The sequence below is a fragment of the Argentina silus genome (genome assembly GCF_951799395.1).
Source record: "Argentina silus genome assembly, chromosome: 20".
NCBI classification, from domain to species: Eukaryota; Metazoa; Chordata; class Actinopteri; order Argentiniformes; family Argentinidae; genus Argentina; species Argentina silus.
Window position 1 is genome coordinate 17221 of NC_139674.1, and position 22544 is coordinate 39764.

A 22544-nucleotide genomic window follows, 5' to 3' on the forward strand; every position below is an offset into this window, starting at 1 on the left:
TCATAATTGATGATGTTACTGCTGACAGCAGCAGCAGAATGTATTCTGAAGTGTACAGAAATATCTTGTCTGGTCGAGTAAAAGCAATGCTTCCAAATTCATTGGATGGCGCTTCATCATACAGTAAGACAATGACCCAAAACATACTGCCATTGGAGCTAGGGAGATTTTCAGGGCGAAAAAGTGGAAAGTTCTTGACTGGCCATGTCAATGTTTGGATTTAAATCCTATTGAACATGCATTTCATTATCTGATGGTAAGATTTTGGGCAAAAAGACCTGGCAAAAAGATGGCTGGCCTGGCAGAATATCACCAGAGAAGATACCCAGCACCTGGTGGGGTCAATGGGTCCCAGACGGTTATTGCATACAAAGTATTGTCGACCAAATACTAAATATGAGTGCATAATTTCGACCATGTATACCAATACTAGACAAAAGAAAAGAAAAGAATCTAGCAAAAGCAAACTATGTTCTGACAGGGTTTGACTCATCTAATACGACATCAGATTTGGATAGGTTCCTTGATTTCCTCTGAAAGGTGACATAGGCTTTAAAACATGTACACAACATCAAGAAGAAACCATTGATTAAAGCCAAATCAATTGACAGAGGCATGGCAGAAAATGTGTGTTGTCTCTTTAAAAGAAATGTTAAAAATCTCTTTGTTTTCCCTGAATGAAACAAAGCACAGGTGTTTAAAAGGCCAGCCCCACCCCTGATTACAATGATCCACACATGGAGACAGCCAAAGCAACATAGATCAATAAGACATCCCACATGTCACACCAGAATGTGTGTTGGCAAGAGTGTGCCCTTATAGCCAGGATCCACTCTCTGGTCACATCTCCCTGATGTTGGTTATGAAGAACTTTATCAAACGTTTGGATTTGAAATTAAACAATTACTACAAGGTTAAAGTAGAGATTCTCAGCTTTTATTTGATGGTATTTGTATACACATTGGTTTCACCATTTAGAAATTACCCCACTTTTATGCATAATCCCCCTATTTCAGTGTACCCAAAAGTAATGGGACAGACTTATCAAATGTCTAAATGAAGCAGTCATGTTTAGTATTTAGTGGACAATCCACTAGTATTTAGTGGACAATAACTGCCTGAAGTCTGCAACCCACTAACCCCACCAGACGCTGGGCATCTTCTTTGGTGATGCTCTGCTAGGCCTGTACTGCAGCCATCTTTAGTTGTTGTTTGTTTTGAGGTCTTTTTGCCTAAATTCTTATCATTAGGGAAATGTAATGCATGTTCAATTGAATTTTAATCTGAAGATTGACTTGGCCAATCAAGATCTTTCCACTAGTTGCTATGGCAGTGTTTTGGGTCATTGTTTTATTGTATGGTGTGGCTCCATCCAATGCATTTGGAGGCATTTGCTTGCACTCAAGCAGACAAGATGTTTCTGTGCACTTCAGAATACATTGCTGCTGCCATCAGCAGGTACAATCATCAATTAAGACAAGTTAGCAAGTTCTAATGGCAACTATACATGCCCACACCTAACACCCCCTGCACCATGTTTCACAGATGAGGTGGTATGCTGTAGATCTTGGGCAGATCCTTTTTTCTCCAAACTTTTGTCACTCTAGTCCATGATAATATTCATCTCATCTGTCCACAATATCTTTTACGAGACCTCTGCAGGCTTTTTAGGGACTCTTTTTTTAGCAAACTGTGACCATCCTTTTTGATGATAACTAGTGGTTTTTGATGATAAATGTGTCTTCCTCTTAGTTATAAACAAACCAGAATTAAATGCATAGGTCTATGTATGTATGGATGGATGGATGTTCTCATTGGAACAGCTGGAAGACTTTCTCTGCATCCCCGAAAAAACACATGTACGCAAGCACGCACAAACACACACACACACGCACGCACGCACGCACGCACGCACGCACGCACGCACACACACACACACACACACACACACACACACACACACACACACAGAGGCATGTTTAAGATATGCGTAGCCCATGTTTATTAGTTGACTTAGTTGTGGGGTTAGTTTAGATACAGCGCACGATGCAACAAACAGGTATAATATCAGCACACCTCAGCATTGCTACACCCACGTGCCACCCCAGGGAACTGGTACCCGTATAGTTAGATATGGTGCTGGTCCCCGTGAGAATCATAGGCTGAGGTGTAGCCAGCTACAACAACACAACTACAGTACACTTTTCAACCTAACGCCCCATGAGAATCATAGGCTGAGGTATAGCCAGCTACAACAACACAACTACAGTACACTTTTCAACCTAACGCCACATGAGAATCATAGGCTGAGGTGTACCCAGCTACAACAACACAACTACAGTACACTTCAGACAGTCAGAGAGTGAAGAGTGGAAAGGATGAAATGGTGCGCTTGTAGCATCCCTTTATTGGGACAGGTGATAGGCGTTGCTATCACTTGCAAGTGTGTACGAGGTGTGATTCTGTGAATCAAGATGTAAGTACAGTGCTCTCGGAAAGTATTCAGACCCCTTCACTTTTTCCACATTTTGTGATGTTACAGCCTTTTTCCTCATCAATCTACACACAATACCTCATAATGACAAAGCAAAAACAGGTTTTTAGAAATTGTTGCTAATTTATTCAAAATAAAAAACTGAAATATCACCTTTACATACGTATTCAGACCCTTTACGTTTTTTGTTGAAGCACCTTTGTCATTATTGCGTATTGTGTGTAGATTAATGAGGAAAAAAAATAATTTCATCTATTTTTGAATAAGGCTGTAACATAACATAATACGGAAAAAGTGAAGGGGTCTGAATACTTTCAGAATGCAGTGTATGTGCCTGTTATAGTCCCATTGTGTGATTGGTGTGTGTACTGATTTCTGGCACAGGCCTTAACTGATCCAACAAGTTCACCAATCATCAATGGTGTGATATGAAGTTGATGGATTTTAATGTTACATGCTACACCAGTGCGTGTGTAAAGTGTTGACATTGCACGGCTGCTGCAGCAGCAACGCAAAATGATTCTTGGAGTGCTGGTATCAATGCTTTTTGGACGCTTAAAAACATATTCAATTAGTTTCATAGTATGGTAAAGTAATAGAAACATAGATTATAGAAATACATACAATAGTGGTACCTGTATGAAAAACAAAGTGATTGTCCTCGTTTATATTTGGAGGTAGAGGACAAACCCCAACTCTAAGATATTCAGACTTGACAAGACTCTCAACATAAAACAATGTACAGAATCCATAAATTAGAAGTTCCTTGCAGAAACAGACTGGGAGGCTATTTCTTCTGCATCCACACGTGCAACTGGTCACGTTTCTGGTGTAAGAGTAAATACTGCCATCTAGGGTTTAGAGATGGTTAACAGGAAATGGATACATTATTTTACGGATGTACTTCAGGCCTACGTTTGAGTAATTTAGCAGAAGCTCTTATCCAGAGCGACTTAAAATAAATAGCTACATCACGGTCATCACAAGTAAGACTTTCTATAATAATAAATGCCACAAGCAGTCACAGTGGTAGAGAAAGGAAGTCAATTTAATTTAATGTTCAACTTAATTTATTGAACTTAAGACAACTATATAAATTGATTTGCTATGTATCCCTAAATAGCGGCCAATTGTGTTGAGGTTTCCAGGCTAACGGTGTCGGCATGTGCAGTCCCCTGTCTTATCTCTGCACCCCCACACGCTCTCAGCCAGGGCCACATCAACAAGGCTTTTGACAGAAAGGCTCGTCCCCTGGTTTGCCTGATTGTGTACCAGCTGAGCCATCAGAGGAGTCGCTCTCAACGAGAACATGAGGGTTGTGGCATATCTGGAGCCATCGTTCATCTGAAATTAAAAAAGTAACATCAGAGGGGAGTGCAAGGTGAGACAAGAATTGGACAAATTCAACTGAGAGTTGAAGGTCATGGACTAAATGCTATAGTAAAACTAGCAACAATCACCTTCATCTACTTAGTCTATAGGTTCTCTACCATCTCTCTAATCGTCACCATGCTCACCTTCTTCAATGTCTCCCTCTCCTGTTCTAGCTTCTCTTTTTCCAGACTCTGTTTCGCTCTTTCTTCAGCCACCATCACCAGGGCCTCTCTCCTCTTGATGGCCTCTATCTCTTTTTCCATCTGTTTCTTATCCTTTTTAAATGTCTCCTTCTCCTTCCACATCTTGAGCATTTCTCGCTCCACATCCTGCCCGTCTCTTTTGATTTTCATCCACTCCTTCTTTATCATTTGCAACTCTGCTCCGACCTTCTCTGTCTTTCTAAGCATCTCCATTGAGGTCTCCTTTTCCTCCTCTAGCGTCTCCTTTTCCTGGCTCAGTTTAAGTCTTTCTTCGGCCTCCATCACCAGGGCCTCTCTCCTCTTGACTGCCTCCATTTCTTTTTCCATCTGTTTCTTGGCCTTGAGAAATGTCTCCTTCTCCTTCCACATCCCGAGCATTTCTTGCTCCACCTTCTGCCCGTCTCTTTTGATTTTCATCCACTCCTTCTTTATCATTTGCAACTCTGCTCCGACCTTCTCTGTCTTTCTAAGCATCTCCTTTGAGGTCTCCATCTCCTGCTCTTCCTTCTCTTTTTCCTTGCTCAGCTTAAGTCTTTCTTCGGCCTCCATCACCAGGGCCTCTCTCCTCTTGACTGCCACCATATTTTTCTCCATCTCTTTCTCCATCTGTTTCTTGGCCTTGAGAAATGTCTCCTTCTCCTTCCACATCCTGAGCATTTCTTGCTCCACCTTCTGTCAGTCTCTTTGGATTTTCACACTCTCCTTCCTCATCATATTTAACTCTGCCTCTGCCTTCTCAGCCTTTCTAAGTATCTCCTTTGAGGACTCCTTCTCTTTCTCAATCTCCATCATGAGGATCTTGATCCCACTGTCCATCTCCTCCCTCTCCCTATTGAACTCATTCCTGTCCTCCTGCAGTCTTTCTGCCTTTCTGGCCAGGATCTCCTCCTCCCTCTGCCTAACTTTTTGGTCCCTTCTCTTTTGTTTCTCATATTCCTCTATCTTTTTCTCAAACTCTGCCTTCTCTGTCTTAATCCTCTCATGCTCCTTCCTAATATCCTCAATACTCATATATATTTTCACCTCCATTGTTTTTATGCACCTACAGTAGATAGAACACAAACAAAAATGATTGAAATAATCTCCACACACCCATACTATAATGCAACAGGAATGTCAGAAAGATTCCCCAAATGAGAAAGGGATAACAATCTTTGAGTTTGCCCTTCTGAATCAGTCAACAAATACCAGTACACCGATTGGCAGCAAAGAAATGTTATTATCTATAATGTGCGTTCGGCTGGCGTCATAATGGGTTTGGAATGACTATCATGGTAATTCACTGGCTAACAACTCTTATCAGCGTTCGATGCAATGGTTCGAAGTGACTTGGTCCTGTCAGAGGCCTATGTTAGAGTCAGCAAAAGCTTCCAGTGTGGGTTGGCTGGCTATGTTTGTTGACACGCCTTGAAATATAGCCTACAATTGTGGTCAACAGGTCAAATATCAGTGGCCATATAATGGGCACATTTTATTAACTGGAATCGGCCTGGTACAGGTAGGAGCCTATAGGCAAAGAAGCAGAAGACCTCCGCAAAATTAAAATAGCCCTAATTCAATTCATGCATTTAGGTCTCTAATAATAATAAAAAATATATTTGATTTGGAATGTGTTTTTCATTTGTAGCCGACAATTTCAAAGCCTGTGCAGTTGAGTGCAATAGACACACAAACAAAAACACAAACAAAACACTAACAACAACAAGAGGACAGGACCTAAAGGAAGGCCTTTCTAAAGATGTGAGTTTTTAGGCATATAGAAATATCCAACGCTGAATTCGACTTAATGGGAATATCATCTCCTAGTGACAGATATCTCTCAGTGACATTTTTACGCGTCCCTTGTCCAAATGCTGTAAAGGTAGTCGGCCTATGCCGTCTCAAGTATTTACAAATACAAGTGTTATAAAACTATACTATATGTCAACTATACTACATCTCTGGCCTACATTAGCCTACCTCAGTCAGTAGGCTGTGTATAAGCGCCGAATCTTCCGGTTATAATCTCTTTATATCTCACTCTGGTAATACTGATTGCACAGGTTCAGGTTGCGTCTTAGCTCGTTATGCCACTGAACTAAAAGTTCAAGAACTTTGTGTATTATTGCAGAACATTCTCAATTCTGTGTACATAACAACGTCATAATGATACCAATAGCAACGCATTTTGGGTGGAATCCTAACTCCAAATCCGCGCGCGTAAATCTTGCATTCATGTCAATGGGAAATTGATTCGATTTACACGCGGATCTCGAGTTAGGATTCCACTGCAATACACATTTAAGTTTAAGTTCATTTGAATTTATAGTGCATTTTACCCACAATATACGGCTTACACAAAAGTAGCCTACAAGACAAATACAACATTTGAAAAAACATATTGCATAGAATCAAATTTGGGGATATACAGGTTTTTTTTCTTTATAAAGTACATTACAAACATAAAGTCTCATAAAGTACATTACAAATACGAAACAATTATTAGTCATATTTTTTATTAGTAATAATAATAAGTATTTTATATTTAATACAAAATAGATTAAATGGTGAAATTGGTGTGTATAAATATAATAAACTTGACTCATAATCCGTATAGTGCTGTTTTTGGAGTAATTACTAATTACTAGTAATTACTAGTGTGTGCGGACTGCGCTCCCTGTCCCGTCTTTCTGCTGTGGGGCAGCGGAGCACTATGCCCCATCGTTGCGAGGGGAACAACGTGAGCGTGATTGGCGTAAGCAGGGAAAACCTCACGCAAATTATATTGGGTATGAATTCTGCCTAGCAACAGGTGGCGAAAAACTATTAAACGCTAATGTCGTTAACGTGGTCTGACATGACAGGAAATAATCACAAAGCAATTCAGTTCATCTACTGTACGTCTATCGCTAATGCTAGCTAGCTAAAGTTTTCACAATGAATCGTGTAGATTATTTGTTGACCATGCGGTTCAGTACATTGCCTTTGGAAGAGAAGTTGGAGATAAAACGTTTAGGGCCAACAGGAATGGTTTGACAAAAAGAGATGGCTAACCGCTACCACCTCGAAACATGCGCTGTTCTGTTTCCCATGTATGATTTTTGGTGGAGACTATTTGGGCATCGGCTGGATTCAAAGACATTATACATCTGTCAGAACAGAACAGACACCAGCGACTGAACGGCCTTGACATGCTTTCCATTGAAAATGCATTGATCCAGGGACAGATGGATTTCAACAGTAAAGTCATCGAGAGGTTTGCTGAAGCAACGAACCGCCGCGCTACTTTCCTATTCAAGTGATTCAAGATTCAAGATTCAAGATTCAAGATGGTTTTATTGTCATATGCACAACAGTTACAGAGCAATCGCTGGCAATGAAATTCTTAAGTCTTGGGCTCCTCCAACAGTGCAATAAGAAGTGTAAATAATAAAAATAAGAAACAACAACAATAACAATATTTACCTAAATATAAAACTAAATAAATGTAAATGTAAAATGTAAAAAGTGAAATGTAAACAGACGTTTTTATCCAGATGTCGACTGGTCTAAAGTGGCATTTTATAGTGGCATGTTATAAAGTGGCATAGTTAAAGTGTCATTGTGGTGAGCTAAGTAGCTCAGGAGTTCAACAGTCTTATAGCCTGTGGGATGAAACTGTCCCTGAGTCTGGTGGTGCGAGACCGGATGCTGCGGTAGCGTCTGCCAGACGGGAGCAGCCGAAACAGTTTGTTGCTGGGGTGATGAGGGTCTTTAATAATCCGGTTAGTCTTCTTCCTGCAGCGCTGAGTGTAGAGGTCCTCCATGGATGGCAGCTCCGTCCTGGTAATGTGCTGGGCAGCTTTCACCACCCTCTGTAATGTCTTACGGTTGAGGGCGGAGCAACTGCCGTACCAGGCGGTGATGCAGCCAGTCAGGATACTCTCTATGGTGCACCTGTAGAAGTTGCAGAGTATCCTGGAGTCCATGTTGAACCTCCGCAGCCTGCGGAGGAAGAAGAGCCGCTGTCTTGCCGTCTTTGTGATGGCGTCGGTGTGGTGAGTCCAGGTCAGGTCCTCGCAGATGTGGACCCCGAGGAACTTGAATCTGCTGACTCTCTCTACTGCCGTCCCGTTGATGGTGATAGGGGCGTGCCCGGCTCCCTGCCGCTTCCTGTAGTCCACAATCAGCTCCTTAGTTTTGCTGAGGTTGAGCTGGAGGTTGTTGTCCTGGCACCAAGATGTCAGGACTCTCACCTCCTCTCTGTACGCCGTCTCGTCGCCGTCGGTGATCAGGCCGATGACGGTCGTGTCGTCAGCAAACTTGATGATGGTGTTGGAGCTGTGTGTGGCCACGCAGTCATGTGTGAACAGGGAGTAGAGGAGAGGGCTGAGCACGCAGCCCTGGGGTGCGCCGGTGTTGAGAGTCAGGGTGGATGATGTGGCGCCTCCTATCCGCACTGCCTGGGGTCTGCCCGTCAGGAAGCTCAGGATCCAGTCACAAAGCGTGGTGTTGAGCCCGAGGTCCCTGAGCTTCACAGCGAGCTTGGAGGGCACAATGGTATTGAATGCTGAACTGTAGTCAATGAACAGCATTCTCACATATGTGTTCTTCTGGTCCAGGTGGGAGAGGGCAGTGTGGAGGGCGAGGGCGATGGCATCGTCTGTGGACCTGTTTGCCCTGTATGCAAACTGCATGGGGTCCAGTGAGTCAGGGAGGGAGGAGGTGATGAATGATTTGACTAACCGCTCAAAGCACTTCATGACGATGGAAGTCAGTGCTACTGGTCGGTAGTCGTTGAGGCAGGATGTTTTTGACTTCTTTGGGATGGGGATGATGGTGGACTTTTTGAGACATGTGGGGACCACCGACTGGAGCAGTGACAGGTTGAAAATGTCTGTAAACACACCTGCCAGCTGATCTGCACACACCCTGAGAGCCCGGCCAGGTATGCCATCCGGACCAGGGGCCTTGTGTGGATTGATCCTTTTGAAGGATTTGCACACATCTGCCCTTGTTATTGCTAGTGTGCAGGGGTCCTGGTCCATCTGTACTTCCTCAGCCGGAGAGTAGCTCTCAAAACGTGCGAAGTAGGTGTTAAGGTCATCTGGGAGAGATGGAGACACTTCCTCAGTCACACTCGTAGTCCCTTTAAAGTCTGTAATTGTTCTGAGTCCGGTCCACATGTGCCTTGAGTTGGAGCCCTCAAAGTTGGACTCCATTCTGTCCTTGTATTGTCTCTTAGCAATGTTAATAGCTTTCCTGAGTGCATACCTGGAATTGCTGTACTCCTCCAAATCACCTGAGTTGTAGGCGGCAGTCCGTGCCTTAAGTTTGGCTCGGACTTCTCCATTAACCCAGGGCTTCTGATTGGGAAATGTCCGTACAGCAATCCGCGGCACGACGTCATCAATGCATTTGCCAATGTAGCAAATCACCGAGTCCGTGTGTGTGTTTAAATTGTCGTCCTTAAACACATCCCACTCCGTAGTGCTGAAACAGTCCCGTAATGCGGAGTCTGATTGGTCAGACCAACGTTGAATGGTCCGCGTCACCGGCCTGTCACGTTTGAGTATCTGCCTGTAGGAAGGCAGAAGCAGTACTGAGCTGTGGTCTGATTTGCCGAATGGGGGTCGTAGGAGGGCCTTATATCCGTCGCGGAAGGGAGAGTAAACATGGTCGAGCGTGTTTGCGCCTCGCGTGGGAAAGCTGATGTGCTGGCGGTATCTCGGCAGGACTTTCCTCAAGTTGGCTTTATTAAAATCCCCAGCCACAATGAAAGCAGCCTCGGGCCGTGAGGTCTCCGTCCTGTCGATAACTCCATACAGCTCGTGCAGCGCTTGGTTGGTATCAGCGTCTGGTGGTATATAGACAGCTGTAAGCACAACCGATGTAAACTCCCTGGGCGAATAATAAGGTCGACATCCGATCATGAGGTGCTCTAAATTGGGAGAACAGTCCGATGAAAGTATCTCCACGTCTGAACACCACTTGTTATTCACCATGAAGCAGACACCTCCCCCCTTGCTCTTCCCCGATGTCATTGTCCTGTCCTGGCGGTGAATGGAGAATCCGTGTGGAACAATGGCGCAATCTGGGGCCGAAGGGTCGAGCCAAGTCTCCGTGAAAACCATAACGTTACAGTTCTTAATGTCCCGTTGAAACGCCATCCTGCTCCGGAGTTCATCCAGCTTGTTGTCCAGTGACTGGACGTTCGCCAGAAGAATACTGGGGAGAGGAGGCCGGTTCTCACGTTTCCTCAGCCTGACCAGCACTCCCGCCCGCGAGCCTCGCTTCCTCCGTCTCCTCCATTGTCCAGGTGAGGCAGCAGGTAGCCAGGGTAGATTGCCATTGTTTGCGGGTGGTGGTGAAAAAGTGTTTTCCACCGACGATCTAATGCGCCTAAGTGAGCATCCTACTAAGTGAGCAGGTCTGTTTGGACATGTATGACAAATGGACAATGCGCCGTTCACTGTAGACTATATTGCTTTTGTTTTGTAGTCATTTTAAACATTATACTGGCTGTGATATAAAGTGGAGGACTAAATGTTACGTATAGGCCTAATATCTAGACAGTTGATGGGCACACTTGTTACTTGTCGCTTTCAGAACCCTGGACTGGGCTCGGGCTGTATATTCATATAGTTCCGTTAATTAGCCTAGCCTACTTTCCGTGATTTAATGTGACTTTTGTAGTGTGTTATAGCCTCTGCACTGATGCTATTTATTTCACATTTAAAATAATACAATTGATAAAACCTGATTAAACTTTCCTACAAGTTAACGATGTGCCGAATGCTTGTATTTTGATTAAACATGCAAGTTATTGAAGACACGTGTCTGTCTCATCTTTTTACTTTGTTGCAGTATAGGCGTTCTGTGTCGCGCTGAAGCGTATGAAGTGTATTCAGTTATGGGGTTTACTGTACATACTTTTTCTCTGCACTGTTCCTGCTGCAGAGGATGCGTAAACGATTTTCCCATGTTGTTTTTTGGTTGTGGTCTGTGTTTATACATTTATGCTATTAGTTGTATCCTACTTTTCAGTTTTACAAGTCAAATCTTATGACAGATGAGATGGCACTTCAACCGATAAAATGCAGGTACATTTTGACTACTGCTGCACTACGATACCCATAGATAGACCCAATACATTGGTAACTGCACTACTTATACAGCTCATATACTGCTTATACTGTTCATACTGCATTCTATATTTATTCTGCTTATAATGTTACTGTTAATACATATATTGCTTATACTGCACTACTTATACTGCTCATATACTGCTTATACTGCTCATATACTGCTTATACTGCACTACTTATACTGCTCATATATTGCTTATACTGCTCTACCTGTATATATTGTTCACATTGCACTTTTCTGCTTTTTTGCACTTCTGGTTAGACGCTAACTGCATTTCGTTGTCTCTGTACTTGTACTCTGCACAATGACAATAAAGTTGAATCTAATCTAACACCTATTTATTGTCATGTTTTGATGGCATGTTGTTCATTCTCATGTTATGATTTAGTTTGTGATTATACACACGTTTTTAGCGTGATGATAGAGACCCACTACCAGACGAGTACAAAACATACACAAGTCACATGCAAATCCCTGCACTGCAGACGACAGACAACAACTGTCTCTGTACAACGAGTCCTGGACCTCCACTAATAGACAGATACAAAGAGAGCAGCATACAGTAGCAGCAGAGCCCAGAGGCAAGGCAAGGCAAGGCAAGTTTATTTATATAGCACATTTCATACACAGAGGCAATTCAAAGTGCTTTACGTAAAATAGATAAAAAGGAAAGAGCATGAAAGAAAAATTAGAATAAAAACGCATAAAAGACATAAAAAAAAGAAAATAAGTCACAGTGCATTTTAGGGTCACAGTGCAATTATTAGCGCCAATTTAGTTTCAATTTAAGGCAAAAGCGAAGCCCTTTTTTTTTTATTTTTTCCCATTTTTGAAAGTAGCCAGTGTTGGGGCTGATCCTAGATCTATGTGTAACATAATAACTGAGAGACCTGCAGCAGGGCAGGTCCTCATCACTGGCTGTCTGCTTTGAGCTGGTTGTCGTTGGACTCCTGGCAGCGGAACAGGTCCATCTCAATGGGGATCTGGTGAGAGTTGACACACAGTTAAAGTATGAAGGAACGAGTAAAACAGATGTCAGCGTTACACTATGAATGTTACCTAACACAGTGTCACTGTTACGTTCGGGTAGCATTGCACTATAAATTCAAATAAACTCAAACTCCTGGACAACCTCTCTTGGGTCGACATACATTAAAATGGCCCTATGAAGTCTCGAGGGAGTTTTGCAGAAATACAAATAGCTTTTTTTTAAATCTCACACTTCCATCATTTAGTAGGTAGCCTATACTGAGGATGATTGGCGCCTAGTACTGAAAAATGCAATCTGGGAAATTAAATGGGGAGTACATACTCATGCAGTACGCAAGTACAGAATTGTAGTATGGGGGTTCAAACCCGGGTCTCCCATGTGGAAGACACAAACGCTACTATTAAGCCAAGAGGACATCCTCAAGGTCTGAGGGCGACACTTCAGTTTACATGTCTCAGGCAGGGCTACCTCATCACGCGAGTGTGATTCCAAAATCACCTCTGCTACATATAGAAACGCAACAAAGTCATAGGTACAAAATTATATTTACAATCATTGTATCATTATTTTGTCTCACCTCTGTCTCTTTGCAGACGGTGAAGTTGAACCTCTGTAGAATCTCCACCATCGCCAGTTTCATCAATACCAGAGTGAATCGCATCCCGATACAGTTCCGTGGGCCCAACCCGAACGGCATGTAGGTGTATGGGTCGATGCTCTCCTTGTTCTCCTTACTGAACCTACACACGGAGAGTTCAGAGGAGGAGGGGTTAAAGAACATATCAATTAAATCACAGTAATATGATGGTTATACATGGTTGAAGAAACCTGTTTGTGTTTGGTCGTCGCATTTAGGTTTGTTTTATGGTTGTTTGTGGAACACTGCTCTTATCGTTGCTGTTGTGATTGATATTGTGGTTGTGGTTAAGATGTGGCCCATTACCTCTCTGGTTTGAACTCCTCTGGGTCTTCCCACACATCGGGGTCACGGTGCAAGGTCCAGATGGGTATCATGACGACCATACCCTTGGGGATGGTGATGCCGCTGATCTCAACAGATTTCTTGGCGACTCTTTCAAGTCGATGGGGTACAACCTGAGAGACTCGTTGATCACGCTGTCTAGATAGTCCATCTGCATCAGAGCCTCGTACTGGATAGGAGCCTGCACAGGGATATTACACTCACATGAGCACTAGTGATTGGTCGTTCACGTAGCCGTAGCCCAGAACTAACTCTTTTTCGTCGCAAATCTGAAGAGCTGTTAGTTTTTTGTGTTTTTTGGGGGGGAAATGAACACAGTACTATACTTATTCTAATCTGCATAGCCTAATTTCATGACACCCGCATACAGAACGCCATTACTTTCAATGTACGTGTGTAATAGTGTCTTGCTTTTTTGTTATACATGAATAAACAAAAAAATCGCTAAATAATGTTATCTTGATAGTTAGAAGAAAATACATTTAGATTCCACTGAACAATGTAAATGATAGATGTACACAAGGATCAATCAGAAGTCAAAATGCCACTAAACTGGGCTGCTTTTAGTGGATTGACTGCTTGGAATACTGAATGTGCTACAGTCTATTATTTCCTATCACAGTCGACAGACTACAAGAAAACTGTCAGGTGGTTCAAATGTGAATAACTTGGTATCCATTCCATTAACTGTGGCCGGGCAGCACCGAACAGCCCAGAGAACATTACCATGGTGCTTTTGAATATTAGGTCCCTATCTGGCAAAACCTTTATTGATCTTATCTCAGAGCGAAAGCTGCACTGTAATGTTTTTATCTGAAACCTGGCTAAACATGAATGCATGTCAGTCTATTAGAAGTGGGGAAAAATATATTTTCACTCTATTATTTATCTAGCCATGTCGCTGAGCAGATGAGAATTTCATGATGAATATGAATATGAATAGTACACCATCAACAGCTTCCTCCTGTGATAATGATTTAGCAACCAGCTTCAACACCAAACTAAGGGCAACTATCGACTCTGTAGCACCAGTCAAACTGAAAAAGGCTGTGGCCAAATTTAAAAGAATTTGCAGAAAGTCTGAGCGGACAAAAACTGCAGGTCCACCTTGATATTCTTCGAGAGCATCTTTCTGCTTTTAATAAGGCAATAAAAAAACGCCAAGACAGACGGGATCATTTCTCAAAATTGATAATGAATCATAACAACTCAAACAGTGCTCTTTTCAACGATTGACAGCCTTATAAATCCCGCCCACAAGACACCTGGTGATCTGCTCTCCACCTACAAATGTGAGGAATTTGCAACATACTTCTGAGATAAGAGAACCAATATTAGGTGAGGAGGATCACTCAGGCAAGACCTGAAGATGTGTTTGATGACTTGTTACCCCACCTTCCACCACATGGAAGCACTATGAACTCTTTTGCAGTGGTCATACAGAAATGCTCAGCAAAGTGGGGGTCTGTTCATCTGCACCTAAAACTACCATGGTGAAACCCCTCCTGAAGAAAAGTAACTTAGACTCTTCAGTCCTTAGCGATTTTAGGCCAATCTCCAACCTTCCCTTTTTAAGCAAAAAAATAATAATTCTTGAAAAAAAGGTGTTCAAACTGTTAAATAATCTCCTTCTTCCCAACTGTACCTTTGACATGTTCCAATCTGGCTTTTGTGCCGATCATAGCACTGAGATAGCACTATGTTGTTAAGTTATTAACTAGGTTCTTAATGACCTTAGAATTAATTAATTAATGCTGATGCCAAAATGCTCTTTGTCCTTGTCCTGGTCAAACTGTCTGCACACTTAAAGACACTACTTACAGTAACACTAAGCACCAGGCAAAAAAACAAGGTGTTACCATTGACTCAGATCTTAATTTTGAAACCCATATCAAGAATGTGACTAAAACATATTTGTATCACTTAAAGAAGAGTAAGTAAGTTTGCCGGAAATCTGCCATCGTGGAGAAATTATGTCTGAAGTTGTCCAAACAACAACATCCTCCCTAATAATAATATATCCCCCCGAAATGAACTTGCAGTGTTGGACATTAGCTGTTGTGTTTCTACATGCGCACACGATTGGGAGAGGCAGCCACCAGAGAAAGGTCAGTCTACTCCCCTAGAACACCCCTGGCACTCACAACATGTTTATATGCAAACCGAATGTCAGGTAGGACACTGCATTTTAAAAAGCGTGTTTTTATTCATAAGGGATTTATTATAAGGGATCTTGTTCCTTGATCGCTACCGATTAAAGATAGTCATTACAACCGTTAGGAAGCTTTTAGAACGCTTGAATATTACATGGACCTTTACAGAACACAGCTGTAAAGGTGCAACCTTTCCTCTCACAGGCTGACACTGAGAGAGGAATGCATGCTTGTATTACTAGCAACCTTGATTACTGTAACACTCTCCTGTCTGGTCGACCAAAGAAAGCTCTTGGCAAATGATACAAAATGCAGCAGCACGAGTCAGATGGAGAGCACATATCATAAAAGTCTCTGCACTAATAACCTGTTCGTTTTATAATTTATTTTAAGATAATTGTATTAGTTTAGAAATCACTCTATGGTCACGCACACCACTGCATGTCAGACATGCTTTTAAGGTATATACCCTGTAGATCCCTCAGGTCCTCAGGTACTGGCCTTTTAACTATTCTGAAGATTCCAACAACACCTATCTACTTCCTGTTTCAAATGAATAATACTGGGCAGAAGTCTGCACAGGGATGCTACAGACACATTAGCACACTGCAAAATACTGTCACCTATCTAACCATCTGTAGGAGTCTGCAGTGCACAGGGGTTACACACTCATCAGTACCCTCTAAAACACTGTCACTATCATGTCACTATCACACTGTCACTGTCACTATCACCTGTTCCACATGAATAGTACTATATAGGAGTCTGCAGAGGGGTTACCTTGTTGGGAAACACAGTGTCTATCTCCTCCTGCAGCTTGGTCATAATGTGAGGGTTGGTTGCCAGATTGTAGGCCAGGAAGGACAGAGAGCTACTGGTGGTCTCATAGCCAGCAAAGATGAACATCATTGCCTGGGACAAGATCTCATGGTCACTCAATCCTATGATGATGGGAGAAATGGGGTGGTAGGTGTGTTTGTAGGTATAGGTGTTTGAGGCAGGTACTGTATGTGTGTGTGTTAGATGCTAGTATACAGTGTGTGTGTGTGTGTGTGTGTGTGTGTGTGTGTGTGTGTGTGTGTGTGTGTGTGTGTGTGTGTGTGTGTGTGTGTGTTTAAGGCAGGCACCTTTACTCTGCTCCTCTCCCTTTGAGTTGCTGTCTTTCTGCGAGTCTATCATCAGCTGCAGGAAATCTACCCGACTCTGGAAGCAGGCTTACGTCAGATCAAAATCACATGAGAACTACCAGATGCTACCAAATCTCTACAATTGTATTACACAATACTGGCTGAAGATCGTATATTTGATCAGATATATTTACATACCTTCCTGGTGCTAGCCACGCGATTGGACTTGATCTTCTGAAAGACAGCGTAGAAGAAATCTGTGACCGAGGCAGGGAATAGGGATACCTCCTTGTTTGCCATAACAGGACCCATGAAGGGGAAGAATGCTGGACGGACAGGAAATGCCACGGTTACAAACAGGAACAGGAAATACCATGATACGTGACTCCAATCCTATTCAATGCACAGCCCTGTCCAGAAACAACTCCTAGGCTCTATCCCTAGACACTTCTGTATCCAATCCACTCAGATCTCCAAGTGTCCAGCATTTAGGAACTAGAGGTTGGTTCTGGACAGGGCCCATGTGTTTGTCAAATGAGTAGAGCGCAAACCATTGGCAGTGTGGTTTATGTCAGTCTAATCAATGAAATCAATAGCTTCATTTATTAAGCACAAAATGACTGAAAGTTATATGGGGGCAGTTGTACCGACTGTGAGGAACAGTGGGCTGAAGATGTCAAACTTGAGCATTTTCTTGATGTTGGTCACAAAGGGGTCGGAGGGGTTGTTGAGGGAGTCGATGTCGACACTGAATGAAGTACTGACGACCACATCCATACTGTATGGTCCAAAGAACCTGGAACACAACCACACAATCTCTGACTACCAGAACCACAACCACAAAATTAAAGGGGGAGTTCACTGAAATTACAAATTCACCTTATCGTCTCGGAGATAAATACTCACTCCTTTAGTTCAATGGGCTCATCGTTATCAGCCGTCTTCTTCAGATTGCTGACCAAGTTACCAGAGTGCTGCTTCATGATCCCGAACATCTGAGTTGGGAAGGATACATGGAAAAATATCATGATTGATACGTGGATTAATATGTGCAAAACATATATTAATATCATGTTTGAAACAGGAATTATTTTAATGTTTATATAGCCTGAGAATATACATCCATACAGGATACATTATGTCAAAGAATAAGTGACTCCAAAGATGAACTATTATTCTATACTCTGTCATCTGACCACTGAATTTATCGAAGATAAGATCAAATATACTTTATTGTCCCGGATGAAAATTTGTCTTGGATTAATTAATTAAAGTTGCTGCTTCACACAACAACAAACAACAATGAATACACACTATACACATAGTACAAATCACACACACACTCTCACACACACACACACACACACACACACACACACACACACACACACACACACACACGCGCGCGCATCAGAGTTGTTAGTCATTCATTTATTTGTGTTGTATAAAGGAATGAATGAAAGAAGGAGAGGAGAGATGGGACTGTACCTCTTTGATCCGCCCACTGGTGAAGGAGGGAGACAGGACACTGCGGATCCGTCTCCATGCATCATCCTCAGCGATAAACACGGCGTCATACAGAGGCCCGTTGAGATAGATATTCTAGAAAAATAATAATAATTATATACTGCAAGATTAACCTACTATTAATAATGCTATAATAACAATGATATTATCTATTTAAGGAGTCCTTATGTTTTTTTCCCCATACAACAACTTCAATTCAGCGTATTACCCTCCTGTTAGTGAAAAGGGAGTTGCATTCCTTGATGAGGATGGTTTTGATCATGGCTGTGTCCATGATACACAGGATGGGCTGACGGCCATCATAGATCCTACAGACCAGCAAAAACAAAGATAGCCTCAATTCTTCGTGGCATTGATTCCACAAGATGTTGGAAACATTCCTTTGAGATTCTGGTCCATGATGACATGATTGCATCACTCAATTCCTGCAGATTTTTCAGGTTCACTTTCAAGATGTGAATCTCCCGTTCTATCACATCCCAAAGGTGTTCTATTGGATTCAGATCCTGGGAAGGCCACTGAAGAACACTGAACTCATTGTCATGTTCATGAAACCAGTTTAAGACAACTTTTGCTTTGTGACATGGTGCATTATCATGCTGGAAGTAGCCATTAGAAGATGGGTCAATTGTGGCCATGAAGGGATGCACATGGTCAGCAACAATACTCAAATAGGCTGTGGCATTCAAGCGAATATACCGTAGATAGAGACAGACAGACCCATCACAGATCCTGCACTCTTAGAAAAAAAGTGCTACCTAGAACCAAAAAGGGTTCTTCTTCCACTCTCCCTTTGAAGAAACCTTTTGGGTTCCATGTAGAACCCTTTTCCACAGAAGGTTATACAGTACCGTGCGAAAGTAATGGGACAGTGAAGCATTTTTTCTTCTTTTTGGAGTTGAAATGAGAACGTAGAGATTCTCATCTTTTATTTGATGTTATTTGTTATTGGTTTATCATTCAGAAATTACAACATTTTTATGCATAATCCCCCTATTTCAGGCTACACTAAAGTGATGGGACAATTGGCTTGACAGGTGTGTTCGTCAGGTGTGTTCCATCACATAATTTGTGCAGTCTGCTATTGGTGTCTTGTCAACATGAGGACCAAAGAGATGTTATTGAAAGTCAGGGAAGCCATTATGATGCTGAAATATCAGAAAAAAATTAAACATAGCCAAAACCTTAAACCTACCAAAATCAACAGTTTGGAACTTCATTAAAAGGAAAGAAAGCACTGGTGAGCTAAGAAATCGCAAATGGCAAGGAAGACTTCCAGTGGATAACCAAAAAATGCTCACCATAATAAAAAAAAAAAAATATGAGTCAGAGACTACCATCCGCAGAAGACATCACCAGCAGAACTACAGAGGCTACACTGCAAGGTGCAAACCACTACTTGGTTACAAAAACAGGCTGGCCAGGTTACGGTTTGCTAAAAAGTACCTAAAAGAGCCTGCAGAGTTCTGGAAAAACATGTACCAGAGTGATGGCAAGTGTAAAGTGTGGAGAAAAAAAGGAACTGCCCAATATCCACAGCATCCCACATCATCTGTGAAATATGGGGGAGGGGGTGTTATGGCTTGGGCATGTATGGCTTCCACTGTAACTGGCTCACTTGTCTCCTTTGATGAGGATGAATTCAGAAGTGTTCAGAAACAGCTTGTCAGTCCAAGTACAAGTTAATTGCTCCAAACTCATTGGACGGCATTTCACCATACAGCAGGACAATGACCCAAAACATACTGCCATAGCAACTAGGAAATTATTCAGGGCCAAAAAGAGAATCCTATAGAATCCTATAGAACATGCATTTAATTTGCTGAAGAGGAGGGCAAAACATCCTAAAAAAACAAACAACAATCGCTGCAATATAGGTCTGGCAGAGCATTACCAGAGAAGATACCCAGCGTCTGGTTGGGTCAATGGGTCACAGACTTTTGCACTTTTGCATACAAAGGATTGGGGACCAAATACTGAACATGAGTGCTTAATTTGGACATTTGCATAATGCAAAAGAAGAAAAAATGCTTGGCCCATTACTTACGCAGGGCACTGCAAATGGAACCCATAAGAGTTATTCAACCAAAGAATCCTTTTAGAACCCTTTTTTTCTTTATTTTTTTAATTACATTTTTGCCCTTTCAATGACATGGAGGGAAGACACAATCACTTCCGATTTGAATTCTGACATGTCGTGGCTCCTCTTTATTCATGCAGTTTGAGACGTGCTCAGAGGCAATATAGGAGCCTCAACCAATGAGAATCCAGGATGTTGTCAAACATTGGCAACGCACAAGTTGTGTTTGGGACCATACTACAGAATACTTAAAAGCTTAAAACTTAAATCGCTCAATAACAGATTCAAATTATTAATGTGGAAGCATGAAATTGTTGCTTGGGCAGTGTACTTGCATCAAGACAGATCATTTGTCTTGGTGTATGAGACCATTTCGTCGGTTGGATCGTCTGTGTTTGTGAAAATCGCACGGTGTCCGCCTGGTTTAAGAGTGTATACTGTAGACACTGAGAGATATATATATCCATCATAGTTAACAATAACCAGGATCAGTTTAGCAGACTCACCCCCACAGTTTCCCATATTTCTGGAAGCTTTATTGCCCATTTTTCTGGGTAAAACAATTCATATTCAGCTCCCATGGCTTTCACCACAACAACACACATCATGGATGAGTCTACAATGTTGTTGTTTATGGGCTTAATCTCTACAAACCTTCTTATATCCCATTATCGTCCCGAGGAAAGGGATGGGTTTAGGACTAGGAATGCCTAGTTTTTTGAATATTCCATATGGCCAGTATCCATACCTGGTCAGAATAAATATAAATCAACAATCTGACTTGAAACAAAAGCAAAACGATCAAGTCATAGGTATCATTGAAACTGTTAGATAACTGTAATTATCAATACTATCATTTGTATGTATTATCACAACTAACTAACTAACAAATAATATTTTTTATTAAAACTTCTTACACTACGATCAGAGAGATGAGTAAGACAAGGAGAGTCCATGTCTCGGTGGAGAAGTACGGAAGGTAACCCATCTTTACAGGTTCAATCGCTTCTTCTGAGTAACCCCGGACACGTCTGCTGAAGTGATTATTTTATCCCGTCATGACACCTGTGTTTCAGATCATGAAACACAGGCGAAAGAGTATGTGAGAGGTGAAGTTGAAGCCATGGCTAGTGAATGATTGAAAGGGGATCCCTGCGCAGAGGGCAAAACTCAGTGATGTTATTGTCGGCCTTTATCTTAACATCCTGCTAATAGTTGCTGCCTGTTTGATCCCTATCGGGTTTTAATAGTTTGCAGACCCATTGATTCAAGAAGGACTATGGGGCAAATATTTTTGGCCAAATATTTTCTTTCGAGTAATACTGAATTTTACATATTTGAACTCCTCTAAAAATGTGTTATGTTCTTTACATGTATGCACTTGATTTATATCATTGGCTCCTAAAAACAGTATTTCAAAATACTAGTTCAAAACACATCACATATTACAGTAATGAAGCAACTGATTAACATGAATACAGTGCTCTTCATAAGTATTGGAAAGAGGAAGCATTTTCTGTTCTTTTAGCTCTACACTTGGATTTGAAATCAAACAAATATTATGGGGTCAAAGTAGAGATTCTCAACTTTAATTCAATGGGTTTTTAAAAAAACATTTGTAAACATACTCCCACTATTTCAGGGCTTCAAAAGTATCATATAATGTCCAAATAAAATACTAATGTTTCGTATTAGGTCAACAATCTGCCTGAAGTCTGCGACCTCACCAGGCACTATCCACTATCCACTATCCACTATCCACTCATCTTTAGAAAATCATTGACATTTCCACATGGTATTGTGTCATAGACTAGCCTCCCTACAGCAATATTATCTTGACATTGGGATCCTTTGTCCAAACCATATTTCAGGGTGTATGTTTGGTTGCAGGGGCCCAGGCTGTGCTCTCTGACTGCTCCAACTGTAGTAGACCCTGCAGTGAGGAAGAGGTCAACATGCTGCAGTACCGTCAGCCAATCACACACAAGAACCAACAGATCGCCAAGACCTCCATTGCACCATGCACGCACGCACACACACACACACACACACACACACACACACACACACACACACACATACACACACACACACACACACACACACACACACACACACACACACAAACACTGTCTCAACAGCCCCTTCCTTCACTCTCACTCTCTCTCTATGTAGGTGGGTCAGGCTGCGTATTCAGCCTCTAAGGGGGGTATTGTTGGGATGACTCTACCCATCGCCCGAGACCTGGCACCCATGGACATCCGTGTGGTCACCATCGCACCCAGTCAGTAAACACACACACATACATACGCACTCTTTCACACACTCCTCCCCCCCCCCCCTTCCTCTCCATATCAGACAACCTCTCTCTCCCTCTCCTTAGGTCTGTTCTCCACTCCTCTCCTGGCGGGTTAACCTGAGAAGGTGCGTTCATTCGTGGCCCGCCAAGTGCTCTTCCCCTCGCGCCTGGGAGACCCTGCAGAGTTTGCCCACCTGGTGACATCAC

The 22544-nt window shown here is 42.3% G+C and overlaps 1 pseudogene across 1 annotated transcript in view; it reads right to left on the reverse strand.

The window, feature by feature from the left end:
- Positions 1-22544, reverse strand: part of LOC310820243 (cytochrome P450 3A27-like) — an 83257-nt pseudogene that overhangs the window by 5023 nt on the left and 55690 nt on the right. Inside the window, exons 3-12 of the transcript in view lie at positions 18167-18266; positions 17920-18033; positions 17338-17426; positions 17079-17227; positions 16630-16757; positions 16432-16507; positions 16085-16245; positions 13113-13332; positions 12747-12909; positions 9633-10235 (exon numbers count right to left, since the gene is read on the reverse strand). The product of the transcript in view is annotated as a cytochrome P450 3A27-like (transcript). The remainder of the gene's footprint in view (positions 1-9632; positions 10236-12746; positions 12910-13112; positions 13333-16084; positions 16246-16431; positions 16508-16629; positions 16758-17078; positions 17228-17337; positions 17427-17919; positions 18034-18166; positions 18267-22544) is intronic.